The sequence below is a fragment of the Periplaneta americana genome, chromosome 7, assembly GCF_040183065.1.
Source record: "Periplaneta americana isolate PAMFEO1 chromosome 7, P.americana_PAMFEO1_priV1, whole genome shotgun sequence".
NCBI classification, from domain to species: Eukaryota; Metazoa; Arthropoda; class Insecta; order Blattodea; family Blattidae; genus Periplaneta; species Periplaneta americana.
In genome coordinates, this window is record NC_091123.1 from 74699031 (window position 1) to 74720637 (window position 21607).

The following is a 21607-nucleotide window of genomic DNA, read 5'->3' on the forward strand; positions in this document are numbered from 1 at the left end:
ATCCATACATAACTTTTTTAATTTAATACTATAACTATTAGAATTGACAACAGTAGGATATTTAAATATAAATTTGTTACATATTCTTGGGCTTAAATTATTACCACAGTCTAGTGACTACGAACCTTGAGTTGTTGAGGGTACTAGGAACAATAGACTGTGCCGGTACTATTTCGCATTGTCTGTGTTGAGGCTATAGTAGCGATCCTAGTGGTTAGCAACTATCTATGGATGCATATTCCCTACGTATTGAGCTTCGTGACTGTATATACTAGACTATGTTATTACTGCTACCATTCTGGTCGTTAGATCCGAGTTTCTCGGAGTCAAATCCGGACGAGGGTGATAGGTTTTAAAGGACGATGAAAGCCATAACATTGCTTCTTTTTTGAGTTTGTAAGAAAACCCCATTGCCGATAGAGTTGTGAGCCAAATGCGTCGGCCACTTCTCGACCACAAATTTTGACGCTAAATTATCTGTAGTAATGTCACGAGAGGTCTGAGATCTGCCGATAAATCCACGAGCGAAGCGAGTGGATTTATCTGGGAAATCACAGACCTCGAGTGGCATTTATTAGGACTATTTCGTGAATAAAATAAAAATTTAAATAATATGTCCCTAAAATTCGATCACAAAATATTAATAATTGTATATTAACGAATACTTAACTTATTCAGACATTGTGAAGTTGAAATACTCGTAGATGAATATCGATTATTGCAATAAAGAAATTCGATGTTATTATTCAGTAATGCCAATTGCGAAAAGCGAAATACAGGTTTAACATTGTCAATTACATGTACTGCACTTTTCTCTTATTATTATAACAAATACATTTTCATTATCTGCTGAAATCATAATTTAATTTAACAGTAACAGTGGTGACAGCTATATACCAATGCTTAGGTATTCACAGCGAGACATGTTGCTACACAGTGAAGCCATCGCTGTATAGATAGGCCTAATTAAAACACGAATTTTATTACGCCATACGAAAGGCAGTTTGATCAAAAACATTATTACTATGCAAGGTCTTTGAGTTTGATATGCGATTATGTTACATAAATTTGAACGTCTATTAATTGTTTAGTTTCAATACAAATGTTATAGGCTACAATTTTATAGGAAGCAGGACCAATGTCAGCTGTGCCTTGTTTCGACCGTTACTTACAGTGAGTGCTACACGAAAGCATTTTTATAGCTCGACAAACGCATTCTCGCTGTAGTGTGTAACGGAACTAAAGCTGTATCTACACAGTTCAATATTCCAATCGCGTATGCGTGCAATCTGGGAAGAATAGAATAAAGTTTAAAAGGCACGTTCAATTAAGATGCATAAAGATTTTGTGTCTACATGGTGCGCCGTTTTGAACGTGGTCTTCACTGCGTAAATATATTAATTAATATTAAATATCAGTCTTGCATTCATTGCTTTAAAGTTGAAAGAAAAGTTTAACCGTGTAGTTGCATCTTAATGTATTCATGATCATCAATTTACGGGGAAACAGTTGGCGACAACGACTAAACAAAAGAACGACCATGCGATAAATTGATAGCGATAAATCAAGCTGCAAAAATTATCGCAAAGTCTGACTGTGATTGGTTGGAATTAAAAATTTCATTACACTTCATTGGTCGAAAATGGAATGACGTCATATAAACGAAATAGTCTCTACAATTGTGCAGTTAAAAACTCATTTCTACTTTCTACCATAGTCTGGTATATACAGTCACGAAGTTTGAGTTGATGAAGGTACTAGGAACAATAGACTGTGCCGGTACTGTTTCACATTGTATGTGATGAGGCGATAATGGCGATCTTAGTGGTTAGCAACTATATATGGATGCATATTCCCTACGTATTGAGCTTCGTGACTGTCATAGTAAACTGCTTCTACTATTACCTCTGCTGCTGCTATCATCATCATCATCATCATCATCATCACCACCACCACCACCACCACCACCACCGTCCACAACTGTGGAGTAACGGTCAGCGCGTCTGGCTGCGAAACCAGGTGGCCCGGGTTCGAATCCCGGTCGGGGCAAGTTACGTGGTTGAGGTTTTTTCCGAGGTTTTCCCTCAGCCCAATACGAGCAAATGCTGGGTAACTTTCGGTGCTGAACCCCGGACTCATGTCACCGGCATTATAACCTTCATATCATACAGACGCTAAATAACCTAGATGTTGACACAGCGTCGTAAAATAACCCACCACCACCACCACCACCGTTATTAACAGCTATCATCACGACAATTACCACCATTATCATCATCATGAACGTCACTACCAACATTTCCATAGTAATTAACGTTAGTAAATTCTCGTATCACCATGATTATCACCACCGTGTCTACTGTCATGAGTGACGTAATCTTTAATATCCATGTGTTCATCATCCGTTGACGAATACAAAGTTTTTCGTTGTTTCAAATGCAATCGTGTTTCGTTTTTACGGTCAACAGATTGACGATCCACACAGCTGATGTATCACTCTTGCTGTTATTGCATTGGTGGTAATGGCTGGAGAAGTTGTAGTATGGAGACTACAGTACTCAAAGAAGACCGGTCCTAGCATCGTCATTGTCCACCACGGATTCCACTTGAATTCACTACACGCATCCGACGTGTAAAATCGATGCGCTGGACAATGTCTAACGGGGGCGTCTGTACAAGGAGACACAGGCCTTGGTAAAACAATATGCGGAACATTAGATAAGAGGACAACATTTTCATTTTTAACTCATTACTTAGTAAATTGTTTACACGAACTGATTAATTAAATGATAAATTTAAAAATTAAATAATGTGTGTCGAACTGTAAAGGAACACTGAAAAGCGTCAGAACTAAAGAAGTTTAAATTATTTCAAAGGGATACAGGAGCATCTTTGTTACAAATCTACTTTGTTAAAAAGTTACTGTTGAATATAGTTATTAAATCTACTTTCATATGTACTATATGTTTTGTATTTTATTAAATATTACAGTAGATTCGCGCATGTACTCGGTATGCTTGCTTCGCGTTGTCATGATATTTTACTTCTAGATGACGTCACGGCGGACTACGTAAGTATGCTATTCAATACAGCAGGGCTGGGCAGTAAGAGCGGATTCTACTCCCTCACGGGGAGCCATATGATTTCTCTTCATCCCCTTTCTTCCCCGCCGAACATCACGCAGCGTTGATTCCGAGACTGATGAATATTAAGCTTCCCCGTTCAGAGTCTAGTTCCGCTCCTGATGCCCAGCCCTACAATACAGTATAAGAAAGCATCATTAACAAATTGTACCGAAGCTCTTGAACTGTAAAATCGAGCTTAAATCTGAATACCGATTCGTAAAACACATGTTTATTTACATATTTTACTCTGGGTATGTATAGATACATTCTTGTACTTGGGCGTGGCAAGAGATTGAAGGTGGAACGTGAGCGAAATTTATCGTTACATGACTTCAGTAATTTTGTAACAATGTGCAAAATATAGATTTTTACGATAAAATAAATTACATACGTAGATAGAACTCTTTTTGTTTATACTGTTTAATTTACATACAAGTTTCATTCATTCATGCATTCATTCCTAGTGTTTTGCCCAAGGATAGGTCTTTCACTGCAAATCCAGCATTCTCCAGTTTTTCCTATTTTCTGCCTTCCTCTTTGTCTCCTCATGTGATCCATATATCTTAATGTCGTCTATATGATATCTTCTTCTGCCCCGAACTCTTCTACTCCACACTAGAGGAGACGGATTCGATCCGGTGCTGTGGATTGAACTTCGGCGTAGCTCAATGGTTAGAGCGCTTGGTACGTAGAACTAAGGACCCGGGATCGGCACGGAGCGAATTTTTCTCTTCTAATAGCGATTGTTACCATAACAGATATATTCTGTAGGTCCAAAAATTAATCTTTACGTAGATTCTTCGCCCAACAGTGCATATAGTGGAATCCCGGCCACCAAGTCACTCAATTGAGTGCGCTCCTTGTATAATGCCAGTTGACTCAATATACATATGAGCCGTTCAGAGCAGAAGTGGTGTAAGTCAAAATTGGGTAATGAGGTTTAAAGTAAAAATTCTGTGAAACACAGCGCAAAGTAGCAATTAATATGTCCTTCATGCTATCCAGTGACTACTAATAGGTTAAATAAATTGAATATTAATTGCTACTTTGCGCTGTATTTTACAGAATGTTTACTTTAACCCTCATTACCCATTCTTGACTTACACCACTTCTGCTCTCAACGGCTCGTATGTAAATATATATGTCGAACATGGAGTAAGGTCACGAAGGGAAAACACTAGAGGAGAGGGATTCGATCCGGTGCTGTAGATTGAACTTCGGCGTAGCTCAATGGTTAGAGCGCTTGGTATGTAGAACCCAGGACTCGGGTTCGATCCACGGCGATGGAGCGAATTTTGCTCTTCTAATAACAATCTACCTGATCTTGTTAAAGAATTATTTTACTCTTGTTAAACTAAGTTCTATATACAGCTTGAAGCGAGAAAATTCGCCAATAAGATTTGATCTTAGAAATTGTTCTTGGATTAGTGTGTATACAACAAAAAGTGTTATGTTCGGCTTAACTACAGGTAAATTTCATTGCCTGTCTCAGATTTATACAAGCCCTTAGTCTCATTAATGAGAAAAAGTTCAAATTCTCAAGTTTGTATTTGAATACACGACCGCACAGAGCTGCATCTTAACCGTTGTGGATAATTTCGATGCCCTTAGAAGTGCTTTCCGTCAGAAAGCTGCAAGCAGCGAGCGAAGACTTGAGCAGCCCGTCTTAAGGGATCTGGTCTCTCGTGGACATGACATCACTCGCTGGGCGGTCTGTGTAGAGTCAATCGTGCAGCCTCTTTGATCTCGGATTCCTGCGGATCTAAGAAATTGCGTTCTTCCTTACAAGCTGTAAACAGAGCTTCTCGGTGACCAGTTTTTTGTGACGTAAACTCTAGAGAGTGCAAAGCGTGACGTATCATATGGCAGCAAGTTCTGTATGAAATACGTCATAATGTCGTGGTATCGCCAAGCACAAAAACGAGTGTTACTAAATGACATTTTATTATTATTATTATTATTATTATTATTATTATTGAATTTCCAAGACTATTGAACCCTATTTTACTCGATGATGATGATGATTATTATTATTATTACTATTATTATTATTACTATTATTATTATTATTATTATTATTATTATTATTATTATTATTATTGAATTTCCAAGTTCATTGAACCCTATTTTACACGATTATTATTATTATCATTATTATTATTATTATTATTATTATTATTAGACTATCATAATAATCATCATCATCACCACCATTATTAGAGATACCACAATGCCTCGATACCGATACGTGTTTTAGAGTTTCGATATTCGATACTCGATACTACAGCTTTAAAAGGGAAAACTGAGAAAATAAAATAAAAAAAATATATATATATATTTTAAAGACTTTGGAATTTTATACACTTTACTAATTTATTTCGTACCTCATTAATGACGTTTTATTTAAGAAGCATGTAAGGAATTCCAAAGTTTCAGTAAATTTCTGGTGAATAACGGACCTTGCGAATTTTAGTTAGATATAGTGCTGCTCATGATTAGATTTTCTCCGGAGCGGTTGTTTTTGCATTTTCAATCGGAGACCTCCGATTATCTCCGATTGATGTCGCGCAGGTTGTATATGTGCTGTGGCGCAGACATACACTTTCCGCTGAGCATTCCTTTAATCGGATCAGTTAGCGATTGGAGTCCGCTGACGTCTGCGTATCTTTTAAAATAAGTGTGTAATTTTTGTTGTTTGTTTTCTCTTTTTTATTTACCTCTCTCTCTCTCCGGCTCTTTTTTTTTTTTTTTTGTTTTGCTTGAAGTAGCCTACTATGTTAGCTGATTTTCCAGTTTTGAAATTCATAATATATGTGGAAAGGCATATTAGTTTTATGTCATTGATCAAATTAATAACATTAAAATTAACTGAAAACTAACGCAGAAGTAAATCTTTTCAGCCGCAAATATAAACATTTATAATTTTCCTGAAAACACTCGTTTATTCACAAACAGTTTTTGTCAATTATTATTCTAATCGGTTTAGTTTAACGTAAAATATATTAAGGGAGTTTCAGAATGGAACAAAAGAAACGTATGGTATCAATGGGTTAAAGTTTACTGTCCAAAATAATTTATTAAGATTCTTCACCAGACAAGATTGTGATCATTGTGTTAAAGGATGTCAGTATTTGAATTGTCTCTTCTAAAACGCGTCACTCTTCCTCTGTAATAAAAAATATAAGCGGATATCAACTTAAGGATAGTTGTAATTATATTATTACCACAATTTTCTTTAGTTTCAGAATGAAACTCAATATTTTAATCTAATAATTCAAGTTGCCTTTTAAATATTCCATATAAGTTATGTATGATTTTTTGTTGCCTTGAAAGTTACGTTTTATAGAAATTTCAAGACTTTTTTCTACACGTGGATCTTTGGAACAATAGCACTAAAGCAGTTAAAAAATCTTATCATATGTTTTGCGTAATTTTAAAACTACGAAAACGATATCACTAATTAACCGTCAATGTGTATCTGAATGTTAATAATTTATTTTTGACAGCAAGTACGAGTACCACAACAGCGGCTCTTAATGTTAGCCTCAACACTTACAAACCTACATTTTAAAATTTATACCTACTCAGAAGATCTATCTAATCTGGTCCACGCCATAGAGATTTCCAAATATGGACCTGTTAGCGTCCTAGGAGCGTTTGGCTTTTCTGGCAAAACAATCACCAACTCATATTTCATTTCAAGTAAGCGGCTCATCACTGAAGTTTAGTGTTTCATCTCGTAACAATATGCTGGATCAATATGCTGAAATTCTTCTGCTTTTCAGTTTTTCATTCGCAATATTACTCTGCACACAAAACTACGAAATTATTTATTAGAACTTTTTTATATAAATCAAAGTAAACACGCTTTTTAAAAGAGTTCAAAAGTGTTTTGAACAGTTAAATTTACTTACTAACTTTCTTCAAGTTCGCGATTGTGCGATCGCTTCAAATGGTCTTACAAATTCGAAGTACCGCCACCCTTAGAGTAAATTCGCCAACAAAGTTCACAGCGTGCGACTTTATTATTATCTTAAACTAAATTAAAGAATTTTCATGCCACTTTATTCCACTCACAACTACCCTCAGTCTGTACGCGCCGGTCGTCCTTGAGCTCTACGTCCTCCAACTTCGCTTCGCTCCGAACCATCGCATTCCTCCGTATGTTCCCTGTTCCACCTACGATAGTACCGGAGATCACCGGTGGAGAGCTTTATTCTCCGATTCCTCCGCGGTAGTAGTCACTCCGATGACCAGCACTAGTTAGATATCTGGAGTTCATTCACACGTCTTACAGCTTACCTGCCGGAGCCATTATGTGTGGATGGTAGCAATATTAGGGTCTAAATCTCTTACAATATGTCTGATTCCTATGAATTCATCTTAAGCACAATAATGGGGGAATTCACAACGTCACGATTGGTCCTGTTGAATTTTCGGTTTACCAGGAGTGAGGATTATATTTCAGGCTACTGTTATAGGCTAAAAGTTTCTTGAATAGTGGAACAGACAACATATTTCTATAAAACGCGGAATATAAGTGGATATATCATGTGACCCCATAAACTGTGGCATAGTGAAAGTCTAATCTGTCGCTGAAATAGATGGGGGGGGGAAGTAAGAAAGAAAGAAAACAAAATAAGAAAAAAGGGAACCCCTTAAAAGCTAAAATGTAGGCCTACCGAATCCCTTTGCAAAACTATCGATTTCTCTCGATACTCCCAAGTATCGAGAATATCGAGGTATCAAAATTATCAAAGACTACTACTACTACCACCACCACCACTACCGCCACCACCACCACCACTACCATCACTACCACTACTACCACCACTACCACCACATAATCATTTACTGTAAAGACCTCTTTCATTGATATAGGGTGATTTTTAAATGCAATTTTAGGTTTTAATTAATACAAAATATTGTGATGCGGGTTCAATTCCCAATGGAGTAATGGCTTTTTTTTCTTCATTGAACTAATCTTGTCAATCATCCTATGTCTCACTGGCCCATAGCGTTTTGTGTAGCGATATTTGCAGATGTACGTAATATACGGGATGACGCACTTTTGTGGAAATGTGTAGATTTGAGCAAAAATGAGATTGTCTTTTTCAGAAAGAAAGACATTGTAATGTGTATACTGCTAGTTCTAAATTTGGCGCTACACGGAATACTGCTATTTCTAAATTTGGCTGTACACGGAATACTACTATTTCTAAATTTAGCCATACACGGAATACTGCTAATTCTATATTTGGCCCTACACGGAATACAGCTAATTCTAAATTTGGCCGTACTCAGAATACTGCTATTTCTAAATTTTATCATACACGGAATATCCCTGTTTCTAAATTTGGCCGTACACGGAATACTGCTAAATCTTATTTTTGACTTCTGAGGAAGGGTGCCGCACTGTTATCAAGTTATCTAACTTATTACTTAACGGTGTGCCAAGACTTGCAAGCGATTATTACGGACTTCATAAAATAATAATTGTGGTGTACAGTACACCGAGTTAATAATTTTGAATACATATTTCAAAGAGCTATGAAGACTCGAATAAAATCGTAAAGAAATACCATAAATAAGTGTTTAACGGAAATAGAGATAAATTATGGAGACATCTGACATTGTACTGGAAACGGATATACACGTGTACTTATAATGAGAGGGAAATGGAAGTGCACGTACTTCATAACAAGTGTACTTGCTTGGAGTATCCAGACATAATGAGCCAACAGAGTAGGCAACCCGTCTGACCATACCTCTTTCCCCTGATGTAGTTCCGAAACGTTAGATATGTTAATTTTCAGGACACGGTGGAATATACAAGTCTATTTTTTCTTTCTTCTCTACCTGACGTCTCTGCAGCCTCTGTCTTTGTGAAATCTGTTGTGAAGACTTGAAAACGATGTAATGGCAAGCATGGACATAGATTTCTGTCCTTATTGATTTTTATTTATCTTTTTTTTTAATTTTGTAATTTTTTTTACATTGGGGAATTTAATTGAAGTGAATTTATTATGGCAGGCAGAGTAACTATCTCATGCCCCCATGTTTATATTGCTACCTATGCACTTCATTAGAACCAGGTACCCAGCTTCGAAGCCGTTAGCCCTGTGAACTTACAGTATAGTTTCTTTTAAGCAGTAAATTTATTTTATAGGGCCCACAGTTATTCATTTTCCGATTCAAGCCTAGTACCGGGTTTTCCACAATTAGTCTATAGATACAAACCGCAGGGGTGACTACGACACAATAAAACAAAGCAAAAATGTCCCAATAAACACAGTTCCAGAAACAAACATTTTCCGGGATATGTCATCACTGTGGCCGCCAACCGAATACACCTCGTACATTTTCAATCTAATTTCTTAACCAGTCAGACTTAATAGTCGTGAGAACTTCCATTTATTTTTCCAACATGAACTGCGTGACCTTCTGGATGATTCGCCTCTTTGGGAAATGCAGCTGCTCTGGTACTTACATAGCGGAGTACAGGCTCACTTTCTTTTGAACATCCGACTGTTCTTATGCACAAGATTATACAACAGAACAGGTGTATCGACAGTCGCTTACAACACCGTGGCCTCCCCGGCCCCCCGATTTCAATCCTCTGGATTTTTAAAATATATTTTATTTATATATTATTTTTAATTATTCTAGCTCTGTGGGAATGCATTGGCAATGGTTGTCAGCGCATTGGAGACATGCAAGAATATTCGAACGTGTACGATTGTCGATGAGGAAATGTGCTGATGCCTACTTTTTCAGTAGCCGTGGTCATATTGAGTGCAAAATGTTTAAAGTTCTCTTCCTGCAGTCCATATCGAAGCCCAGAGCACCTATAGGCCGTACTGACGAGATATAAAATTCCACAGATTTCGAAAACTGGTGGTTTCGGGACCTATGTTTAGTTAAACTTTCAACGTTGTTTCATTGTTCTGTACTCATCCTTGCAGTTTGTACTCATAACTATGATACACCTGTATAAGAGTTATTTTGCTTAATACTCCATTACTCTCTATAGGATTTCAAACCGCGGTATTTTTTCCAGAGGCAATAACAGGAAACCAGCAGATTATCGAGAACTACCGGGTGTATGATGATGTCACACACACTGCCTGGAATCGATTAACTTTCTTTTTCTCATATATATGGAACCAGCCGTTATACAGAAATATGTGTATATATAAAGATGGCATGTACGCACGCACGTACGTAGAATGAGATGCTATGAATGCTTATGCTGAGAGTGTGTGCCTGGGGTTTTTAGGTCAAGTATACAGAGACGGGTGGGCTCGGGAGTGACTTGGTGCGCATGGCAGTCTGCGCGGATTTTAGCGCCTGGTCCATGACAGAGGGCTCAGTGCCGAGATGAGGCTGCTCTGAGTCGAGTCGGTGGTAGTGATCAGAGTGACGCGGAGTGTTCCACCCTCACGCACTGGATCTTGTGTAAGCACTTTGTTCTCTAGCTTGGTGTACGCATGTAGTGTAGTCTTCCTCACATTGGATGTCTCTACCGATACTACCTTATTGTAGATAACTTGCTGTCTTCAGCCTAGTGCGACTGCAGATATCGTCTTTACGCCTACATCTTCCATAATTCCATCTATCTCTCAATTAAAAATGTTTGTGTTGAGAACCCGTTTAACAGTAATTATTAAATACATATAATAAAATTCGAGTAATAAATTATATGCGTTTATTAAAATTACTGTATATCAATGCGTTTTATTTATATTTGAAGAATTTTATCTGTAAAACATGGTTACGTTTGCTGTTAGAACTTCGTAGAATAGTATAACGTGACATTTATGTCAGTTAAAGATAAAATTTGAATTTAAGCTCTGCGGTGTAATGTTCTACATCATAATCATCATTATGATGGACTATATCGATACCATCTATCCCACTTTAGGCAACTACATATAGTACTCAAAGAGGAACATTCATGACCATGAATTGAGTTGCCTAAGACGACTTATAATTTCATTTTCTAATGTTAATAAGAAAAAATTTTGTTTTAATAATCTTATTACAGTTCTCAGTTCAATATACATAAAAATCGAAATAATTTTGAATTGTATTCTCATAGTTACGAAACAAAAGATATGAATTCTTTAAGATTATTTGAACCAAAATGCAACACTGCTGCAGTATTTAATCATAGTAGTAATTTAGGCCCAAGAATATATAACAAATTTATATTTAAATATCCTAATCTTGTCAACTCTTATAGTTCTAGTGTTAAATTTAAAAAGTTATATATGGATTTTATAAAAATTGAAAAATTTAAATTTATATATTCTTAAGACAAGTTGTATTACATACTTCTTAATTTCAATTCACGAATCCGCCCCTGAGTACGAGTTCTACTCTCTCAGGGGCGAGCTAAAGTTTTTCTGTTTATATTATATTTTATGTTACAATTATTAGCAAAATAAATAAGTGTTCTATCCAATGAAGTTATGAATATCTAAATGAGTGACTAAATTTATGTTTTTACCATGTGTATCTATCTCTATTGAAGTATGTTCGACTAATATGTGATAGTTCTACACATTCTATTAATATATCCTTGACCTACAGTTTTCAATACTCTAATTATATTTTACCTCTCATAATAGAAATTTGTGAACAATTTATAAATCTAATGTTGGTGATTTAATTACATCGTGTTTCGTGAAAACATTTTAATAATAGTTTTTAAGATTTGATTATTATTCATTACTTTAAATTCGATTTCAGGCTCAGATTTGATTATCGTAGGAGAGGTCATAGACGTTAATTTGAGATTTCATTCTTATGAAATACGAGATACATGTTAAACATAATCATGGACTATATCGATAACATCAGTCACATTCATAATACAATTGAAAGATCCTCTTTCCATCCTAACTTGAGTCAGCCCACATGCTATATCTATCTTTTTTTTTTAAGTCAGGCTGACAAGTCTGTAATATTCCATTCTGTTAATATGTCCTTGACCTTAGTTTTCAATTTTTTGTATTTTACACTTAATATTACAGTGAACAGTTTATGATTCTCATCACATGTATATGATTTAGTTGCATCGCATTTTATGAAAAAAAATTGTAGTCTTCATTTCTAAGATATGTATTGCTTCAAATTCGATTTCAGGCCCACATCTGATTAGGCATATCATAGCAGAGGTAACACGCATTAATTGAGATTTCATTTTTACGAAATACGAGATACTAAATCATCATAAACATAATCGATGTCATGGAGTATACTTATAAAGACTGCTCATCCCTATTAGAATTAGATAGCCCTTCTACTTCCTAACTTGATGTAAATCACATTTATATCTTTCGATGTAAACATACGATCTTTCATTCTTTTAATATTACCTTCCCTTTTAGTTGCAAATTTATTGCACTGTACAATTTACATTACCAAATTGTGAACAATTAATTTAGGCGTGAACGTCGAAAGTTTAGACCCGCTCTTATGGAATTTTATTTAAACAACTTCAGTCTCAAGCCAGAGCTACCCACATTTCTCCGCACTTGGGCTTAAAGTTTCAATACATTTTGACAATTCTTTACCTTCTGTTTTGTTTATATTCTTCCCATTAGGTTTTATTTTTCTGTACTTGTCATTGAAATTGAAAATTTTAAATTAATTCTTAATTGTGATATTTCCGATTTTGTCAAGTTTTATGCATCCGATAGTTTTCTTTTCTAAGTTTTCAGTTTTTGTTCTTGTCTTAAGACTCTGCCTCATTAGGGACCATAGAAAAGCGTACCCATATTATCTCGCGAGGAACATGTACGTAGGCATGTAAATTTGATATTTCACTTTAACACGTGATCATCCATGAACTATACCTATGGCATCTGTTAATTCACATTCGTACTGGAAGATCGTCTTTCCTTCTTACCCTGAAACAACGCACATTTCTATCTCTTTCGAAACTAGTTTGACAAATGTATGGTCACCCATTCTGTAATATGGTTCTGCATTTTACGTTTATGTTATAAATTTGTAAGTAATTTATATATGTAAGAGTTACTAATTTCATTGGATCGTTTTTTATGGACACATTTTTTAAAACATAATCTGCAAGGTTATATGTAGGCTCCGTATTCCATCTACCTAAAGACTGAAGTTAAAGACACATTGGATATATAGTACGCCGAACACAGGTAATGCAACTGATTAGGATATAAACAAACACGTTGTTGCTGCGTGTTCGTGGAGTACAGTCAACTCCCGACATTCTGGAGCTATACTAGTAAACACATGCTTGAGCCGTAATGTTCATTTTCATCCTGATTTTTGCAGTGAATAATAACGTGCGTTCGTAAGTTACGAAACTTGAACACATGCGGATGTCACTTGAAATTATTTCAATAATACATGACATTATTGGTGCATTCATTATGTACAAGATATTTTTATTGTCTGATATTTTTTTCGTGTTTTATTAGTATATTGCATATGTCGCTCATCACTGATAATCCACTAATTTTCTATGTACTTTTCTAGAAATTCCCTAAACTGTAGATTATTTAATTTATTAATTGGGATCTTGGCACTGAACATCATGGTATGCTTCAGAAATCCATGCTAAACGTCGAGTTAATATCTTCATAATTTTCAGATTTTAATGGTACTGGTTCTTTTGGATAACGTTCAACACACTTTCTGCGCCTTTTGGTATTGCAGTGCACTGTTTTTGTCACTTTTACTTTCATCTTACACAATGTGTATATAATGTTGTCTATAGTGACAGTGAAAATATTAGTAGAAATATCCTCAACTATGCCCTGCAATATTACACGCTTGAACAACTTACTCGTACTTAAGGCATTTTACCTCTGCAATGAACCTTCAATCAGCCACAAAGTTGTAGTTATTTAAATAACACGACTAGTAAGAGCTGTGATCGATAAGACTACTCACTATGACTGTGTCCCAATTTTTACTTTCTAGAGGAAGAGAGCAGGGGATGCGTAACTATTTTGTATACGAACGTACTTGTACTTGCGCTGTATCGTCACTACTTCGAATCAGACAACCTCATTCCAGTTTATAGGTAGCTGGAATACGAAGCCTAGTTACATGTATGTTTAGTCAGCAATCCGATGACTGTTTAGAGCCTCATAAGCAGAGCTAGGATTCGTATGTAGTAAAAGCTAATATTTTTAGTCGGTATAGTTTATAAACATGCAAACCATGCCCCCCACTCCTTATACTTGCCATGTTTGTCATTCAGTACTTTCATTAGTAAACGCTAAGGGTCTTTAATCCTCTTAACCGCGACTTACAAAACAGCGCGGTATTTAAAAGGTGCATTGTCTAGTCCTTGTGACTAAGTTCTCTGTTCTTGCATTTCGAGTCTTGTGAACCAGGCGTAGGACTTTCTTAACCGGCATCACATCGACTCAACTATACTCGGCGTCATTCTTAACTCTTACTACATATAAATCCTAGCTCTAAGTGACACCAATAAGAAATCACTCACGAGCAACTAAGTCAGGAGATAATGGAGTAGCGTGGGTAGTTCCTTTCACCATCCTTTGCGTACATCGCCGACTAGTAACATAGTTAACTAATCAGACTTGAGATGTATGCAACAATAATTTGTTCACATATCGTCAGATGAGATGTACCGCCTGATAAAATTCAAGTAGATCTATCAACGAGAAACTCAGTGAGGGGTATTTACAAGGTTGTGATATTTAATTTAAATTTTATTTATAGCCAAGATCTCACGTGGGAGACGACATAGGTTAGTTTGAGATTACGAAGTAAGAGATATTTTGATAAATTAGTGCAAAAATTAAACTTATTAAATTATTGGTTATAATTTTCTATGCCAGAGTTCAGATCTTTAAGATTTGTTCTGCTTCACATTACAAGTGAGATCTTTCAGTCTAAACCTAGCGCGATTCACAACTAACTTTTCGTTGGAATTATAGATTGAGGCTTATTTGGACGGAGTTACGCAAGAAGAGACCAAGCGCCAAGTTTCGAGGTATTGGGCATTGAAATAAATCTGTATTTTTTTTTAATAAAATATTTTATGTAAGAATTATTATAACATTCATACTATTACAAGAATAGCACAAATAATACCAAACAAGGCTAACCGATTTTTGATAAGAGACCAGCAGTTGAAGTAATATTTCAAACCAAAATAAATAAATGAATTTTATGCAATAAACGAATTTTTGCTTAGAAATAGCAGAAAAATTCAGATATGCAGATTTTTCCGAGTTTAATTAGCCTGCCATCAACAGCTTTTTGCAAATATCCCATTTTTTTTCAAATTGTCGGTTGGTCTGTTATTGCGTAACTCCGTCCATTTAACAGTTGTAATTCTTCTCTCGTGTTAATACTGTTACAATTTTTTGTTACATTTTGTCATTCAGTTAGCAATTTGTAATTTGTTTATAATTTTGATTCCTGATTTTAGGTTTCAATTTTTGTTTTCAGTCAAGGTCCTGATTTAATTCCTACAAGAGAATATACATTTTCCAGAAGAGCATATTAGTTCGTGTCCCCTTAGTAATTTTGTTTTTACTCTTATAAAGATGAGACGGAAAATGCGGATACGTTAACAAGTTAATGCAGAAATTTGACTTTGGACTCTTACATCGTTGTCATCATGGGCGTCATTATTAAGTTAAAAAAAGATACCTGTAAGATCTTCATCGCTGTCGATATTTCTATCTCAAACTGACCGATCCAAAACCCCTGACCTTTAGGTTTAGGTTTGTGGTTCAAAGTTTGTCTGGGTATTCTGTGTATAATCCATTCTGTTAATGCCGTTTTCTCGTTGTGTTGTGTTCAATATTTTTCATTGAATTTGAAAATGTCAAAATTAATATCGAAGTGTGAGGCTACTGATGTTACACTGCTTACATCCGGAAACTCTGTTTTACGAACTTCACTTGAGTTTGTCTTTTTGTTACATTAAATAAATTCACTGCTTAGATATTACTGAGAGCTATATGTATATGTTAATTTAGGATTTCATTTTATCTTCTCTATTTCGGAAAGTAATAGAAACAGAGAAATAACTATATGTACTCTGCTAATAAACTGCTGTTGAAAGTTTAATTATAGAGCTCGGAGGTAATGATAGGTACTGTCAATCGCCATCAACAACGTCATTTTCTGGACGTAGGATGATAACTATATAATATGCTCCCCTTCACTCCATTTGAAGATGGCACTGTACAACAAATTTCAACTTTTTGTCGCTCACAAAATGAAAATATGCGATTTTAGTTAATTGACATACGGTGGTTTCAAATCTGAAGTTCGATTTTCTCTATTACCTAATAGTTTTGTGAGGACGTGTTCAATTTTTCGCAATATTTCGAATATCGTTGTGTATTCATAATTCGTTTTATAGACTTTTTTCAATGATATTGCTAGAATCACTCCATCTTAACGAAATAATATATTACCCAAAACAACCAAATATATATCATCTGATTTCTTCTTCCCCGAACTCTTCTTCCGTTCACAATTCCTTCCTTCAATAGGCATTTTCTTCTCAGCCAATGATGCAACCAATTTTTTTTCTCTTCCTCATTAATTGCAGCATCATTCTTTCTTCACCCGCTCTTTCCAACACAGCTTCATTTCTTATTCTGTCTGTCCATTTCACACTCTCCTCCATCGTTCTCCACATCATGGATAATGACTACAAAAAACTCTTCCACACGCACATTCATATTGAAAGGTCATGTTTCCAACTTAATTTGGGCATTGACATTACCTAGGCTTAATTTCGTATTTCACTACTTCTTTTTTTTGTAGATGTAATGCTTTACATCCTGCTAATATGGCTTTGCAATTGATTTTATATTGCTTATTTAGTCACAAAAGTTAAAAAATTGCAATTTTTTTATTGGACATATCACATTGCGTATACATTATATGAAACAATTTTAATACTTTTCATTTCCAGATTTACATTCTTTAAATTTGATTTAATATTCAGATCGTATTGGCACAGAGAAAAATACCGAAATTAGTTTATGATTTCATTTCTTTTCTCAAAATATCGTATGGACTGAAATTTTACTCCAAAAAAATTCTCAATGGTAATACACGAATGAAATCCGTTTCATCTACATTGTAATTGAAATATTACCACAGCATTCGACCTAGAGTGGTCTATAATCTCTCTCTTTTGAATTTATAGTAAAAAATTAGCTTGAAATTATGTCAGTTGTGATCTTACCATAGTGGTCACTTCTCCTGTTTATTGTAAAGTATAATTCTTAATTGTACTGTTAGTGATATATGACGTAGTGTTCATGTATAATCTTATAACATATATTTTAATGTTAATGTCATGGTTTTAGACCTTTTTAACCTCTCTTTAAAGTCTTACTACTATACAGTACGACATTTTAGAAATAAATCTGATTTCATGGTGTATTTAGTATTTAGTATTTATTTATTTAACCTGGTAGAGGTAAGGCCGTCAGGCCTTCTCTGCCCCTCTACCAGGAGATTCCAACTACAATATCAACAATAAAATTACAATTAGTATTAAATTTACAATTACAATTACAAATAATATTACAGTTAGTATTAAATTTACAATTACAATAAAATCAAAGTACGAAAAGATTACCTGAATAATTAAAGCTAGATAATTTATCATAGAGAAACAAAGAATATTTAATATTTACTGAATTACAAATTAAATCTAGAATAACAAAATTGTATAGTGATGAAATTACTGAATATTGAAATATTTTGTCATAGATTAAAGAAACTATTTACAAGTAATCAATTACTGACCAAGTGCCTAGTAAGTTTTCGTTTGAATTCAATTTTATTTCGACAGTCCCTGATGCTAGCAGGTAGCGAATTCCAGAGTCTTGGCAGGGCTATTGTGAAAGATGATGAGTATGAGGAGGTGCGATGGGATGGTATTGTTAGTATTGTTTCATGACGAGAGCGTGTGTTCAGATTATGGTGGGAAGAAAGGTAAGTGAAGCGAGACGACAGGTACGAAGGAATAGAAGAGTTCAAGATTTCGAAGAGAAAGAGAAGTGAATGTAAATTTCTTTTCTTATCTAGTTTAAGTGAACCTATTGCTTCCAGGGATGGGGTAATATGATCATATTTACGAACATTGCTTACAAAACGTACACACAAATTATGAGCACGTTGAAGTTTCATTTTGTTGTCGCTGGAGAGGTCAGTCAGTAAAATGTCCGCATAGTCGAAGTGTCTGCACAAGGGACTTTTTTAAGCAAGAGGGGAGATGAACATTTATCCTTTTTAGCACATGGATAATAGAATATACTTTTCTGCAGGTTTCTGTGATTTGCAGGCTACTTTAAGTTCAAAAACCTCTGATTTTACCAAAATTTTTAGCTTTATAGTTAGAATTATTTATTTTAATGTTACCTATTACATTTAAAAACGGTAAATTGTAATAAAATTTTACCCTAGCCCATGACGCATTTAAACAGTAATAATGACATATTTTATTACTTTCTTTGTCAAACAAAGGTAGGCTACAGTACATAACATACATAGTTACTTTGTAATGTCACGGTATAAGTCATGTCAAAAGATGCCCATAGGCGTAAGCGCGCGCTTTAGAGCTCAGGAGAGCCTGAGCGCTATATGCCGTTTGGTCGATCTATATACAGGGATGACCAGCACTGATTCAATAGATAAAGGGAAGAGAACTTATTAAAACTTTATCCATGTTAATTTTTAGATTTGTCTGAGAAGTATAAGTGCATTATAAGAATGTAAGTTTTAATTTTAATGCTCATTTTTCACAAGTTTGCTCTTTTATTCAAAAGGAATATTTTCTCAACTTATTTTTACAGAAAAGTGAAATTTTCAGATATGTTTATTTAGTAGCCTTACAGGTACTGAAATCTAATATATCGTAAATATGTATTACTGGAGACAGTGTAATGGAAATTTTGAAAATATTCGCATGGAAAAATATTTGTAAGGAAATGAATTAACAAAGCAACTACTGTTACATCATAAATAAAAGATATGTGGCCATGTATTGTAAAAAGTCAGCTCTATAGTTTCAGCAGATTTCGAGAAAATAATTTAATATTCTGATAATAGGAATTTGCGCACCAGTATCACATTAAAAGCATAATGCGATAAGAGTTTTGTTATGTAATATTAGTTACAGTTAAAACATAGGTAGCTTTGCTTTGTACTATAATATTGTTTTGATTAGTTCATTGATTGCTTTTACAAGGCTAAAGATACCATCAATATCAATTCCTACTTATCATGTCGTAATCAATCTCTTTCTTTGGGATATCACTTTCTGTGTTTCATTCACTTAGTAAAGTACAAGTATATAGTTATAACTTACTACCATGGAATTTATGTGAATATTCCTTCTTAACTCTTTATAATGTTATTAACGTTTAAAACACAAGTGCAATATTAAGAAATTGGTGTTAGTACTGTTCTTTTACAGATAATATAGATAATATCAAACAGAAAGAACGCATATGAAAATAACGACATAAAATTTCACGTTCCGTTTGAAGTTTATACACCACTATTTTCTTAATCCAACAGGCTGCTTATTCATATAAATAATCCTTCCTCCTTCCATACCTAGCGCTTGATGCCCGCGCACTACGTCAAGGTCAGAAAAATACGCTTGCTTTGACATCACTGCTGCAAAGATCATTAAGAACATGCTTCACCCTACCAGTCTGACAGTGTGTATTGCGTTTTTCAATGGAGACACTAGTGTGACGGAATTCATTATACCCGTCGGTAGGATGGCATGCTAGGATTATGACTGGCAGAGTTTAATTTTGATGTAAACGAGAATAGTCGATGGATAGGGTTTTTGTACGCGCCGTGTAATTACGAAAAGGACCGCCATGATTTATGATGTACGATTATGTATTTCCCTATGAAACTCGGTAACATCGTGAAGCTGGTCACTCACTGCGGTTCCCTGGGTTGATTTATAGTCCACGGAGCGCAATGGGCCATCTGTGTCCAAGTGCTTCAGTAGTTGTGTACGGTCTCTGTGAGGAAGAAGATACTTTACAGCCCTTTCATACTGTTCATGTAAACCTATATATAATACAAATAAAAGAAAATGAGGCAGAAAGTTATGTAGTTGGAATGAAATAGAAGGAAATTTCGGGAGGGGCGCACTACGAGCCAGCACTGTGACTTTTAAGATCTATTGCGCTAACCTTGAAGATACAGTACGCGCATCCCCAAACCTTCACCGTCTGTCTACATTAAGGTTCGCTGCTTACCTAGATTTCGAGCAAGCAAACTCGTACGTTCCTAGGCCGCACAGTGTGCAATTTTCCCAATCTAGGTGGACAAAAATCAAAATTGACTTGTTAAGTTAAGCATAGGACAGGCCTGCAGAACCTGCAAATAGGGGAAGTATGACGTCAGCCTCACTCTACTTCTATCCGCGTAGAGTTGTTTACATTCTTTTCCCGGGCAAGGTCCATCAGTGGCGGCACTGTAATTTTTAAAAAGGATTGTAATAAAATTATTGTATTTATAATGCGTTATCTCGTTTCAAGGTTTACAATTACGCTAGATTTTCTGTCGGTAGGTTCTTTGAGATTTCTTTCCACCTAGCCTGCTTTAGATTTTCGAAAACTTTCCTCCTATCATCACCTACGGAAACATGAATTTATAGCATTTAAGTAATGAACTTTGAAAGTCACTATTAATTTCAATTCAAAATGAACACAACGAGTGGCGTCCTTAATTTAACAGTACATAAATAAATAATCAATATACAGTTCGTAATAATGAACTTACCCGAAAGTTTGTGCATTCCATAATTCTTAATATGGGCTTTGTTGAGATGTGGTTTAATATTGAAATGACTAGTAGAAATAAATTGGATGGGACACATTAAACAAGCAATCCTTTTGTATTGAACACCAAATGATCATATTCCTATTTACTTTGGAAGTAGTATTTCTTCACGGATTTAGATTTTGCCAATTTCCAGTTCTCTTTAAACTGCAGTACGTGTACCGTATTGTGTATTTATTTATTTTTTTATATATTTATTTGGCTGGAGTGCGTTACAATGTTGAATGACAGCATTGACAGCCGATCATATAGCTATCGCTCACTTATCAACGTACAATTTATTTATCGTTCTATTACTAGTTAAAACAGTTGAGACCAGTAATACAAGTTTTATAAAAACAGGAATTGAAACTTTATTAATGCACAAAAAATCATAATAAATTCTTCAAAGAAAGTAATTGCTTTGTTGCCTGCATGCAACATATCGGACTTATTCCATTTTAGTAGAATACTGTACAGAGCACGGAAAGACAAATCGGAGATTGTACTTAACTTATTTTACACAAAAAGTGGACTTAATCGGTTTTACTAGTAATAGGACGATATATAGCTATATAGGTAGACCTTCTTACATTATATGCACACATACATTTTAAAATCTACTTTAC

The 21607-nt window shown here is 35.0% G+C and overlaps 1 protein-coding gene across 3 annotated transcripts in view; it reads left to right on the top strand.

The window, feature by feature from the left end:
* LOC138703205 (serine-rich adhesin for platelets) overlaps positions 1-21607 on the top strand; it is a 1304023-nt gene that overhangs the window by 608548 nt on the left and 673868 nt on the right. The window contains exon 1 of one of the 3 annotated variants that reach the window (XM_069830908.1): positions 10506-10583. The exons of 1 other annotated variant lie outside the window; for it this stretch is intronic. The gene's annotated coding sequence lies outside the window, so the exon portion shown is untranslated. Of the gene's footprint in view, positions 1-10505; positions 10584-21607 lie in introns of those variants that run through there. One more of the 3 variants, XM_069830909.1, reaches the window with a different exon arrangement.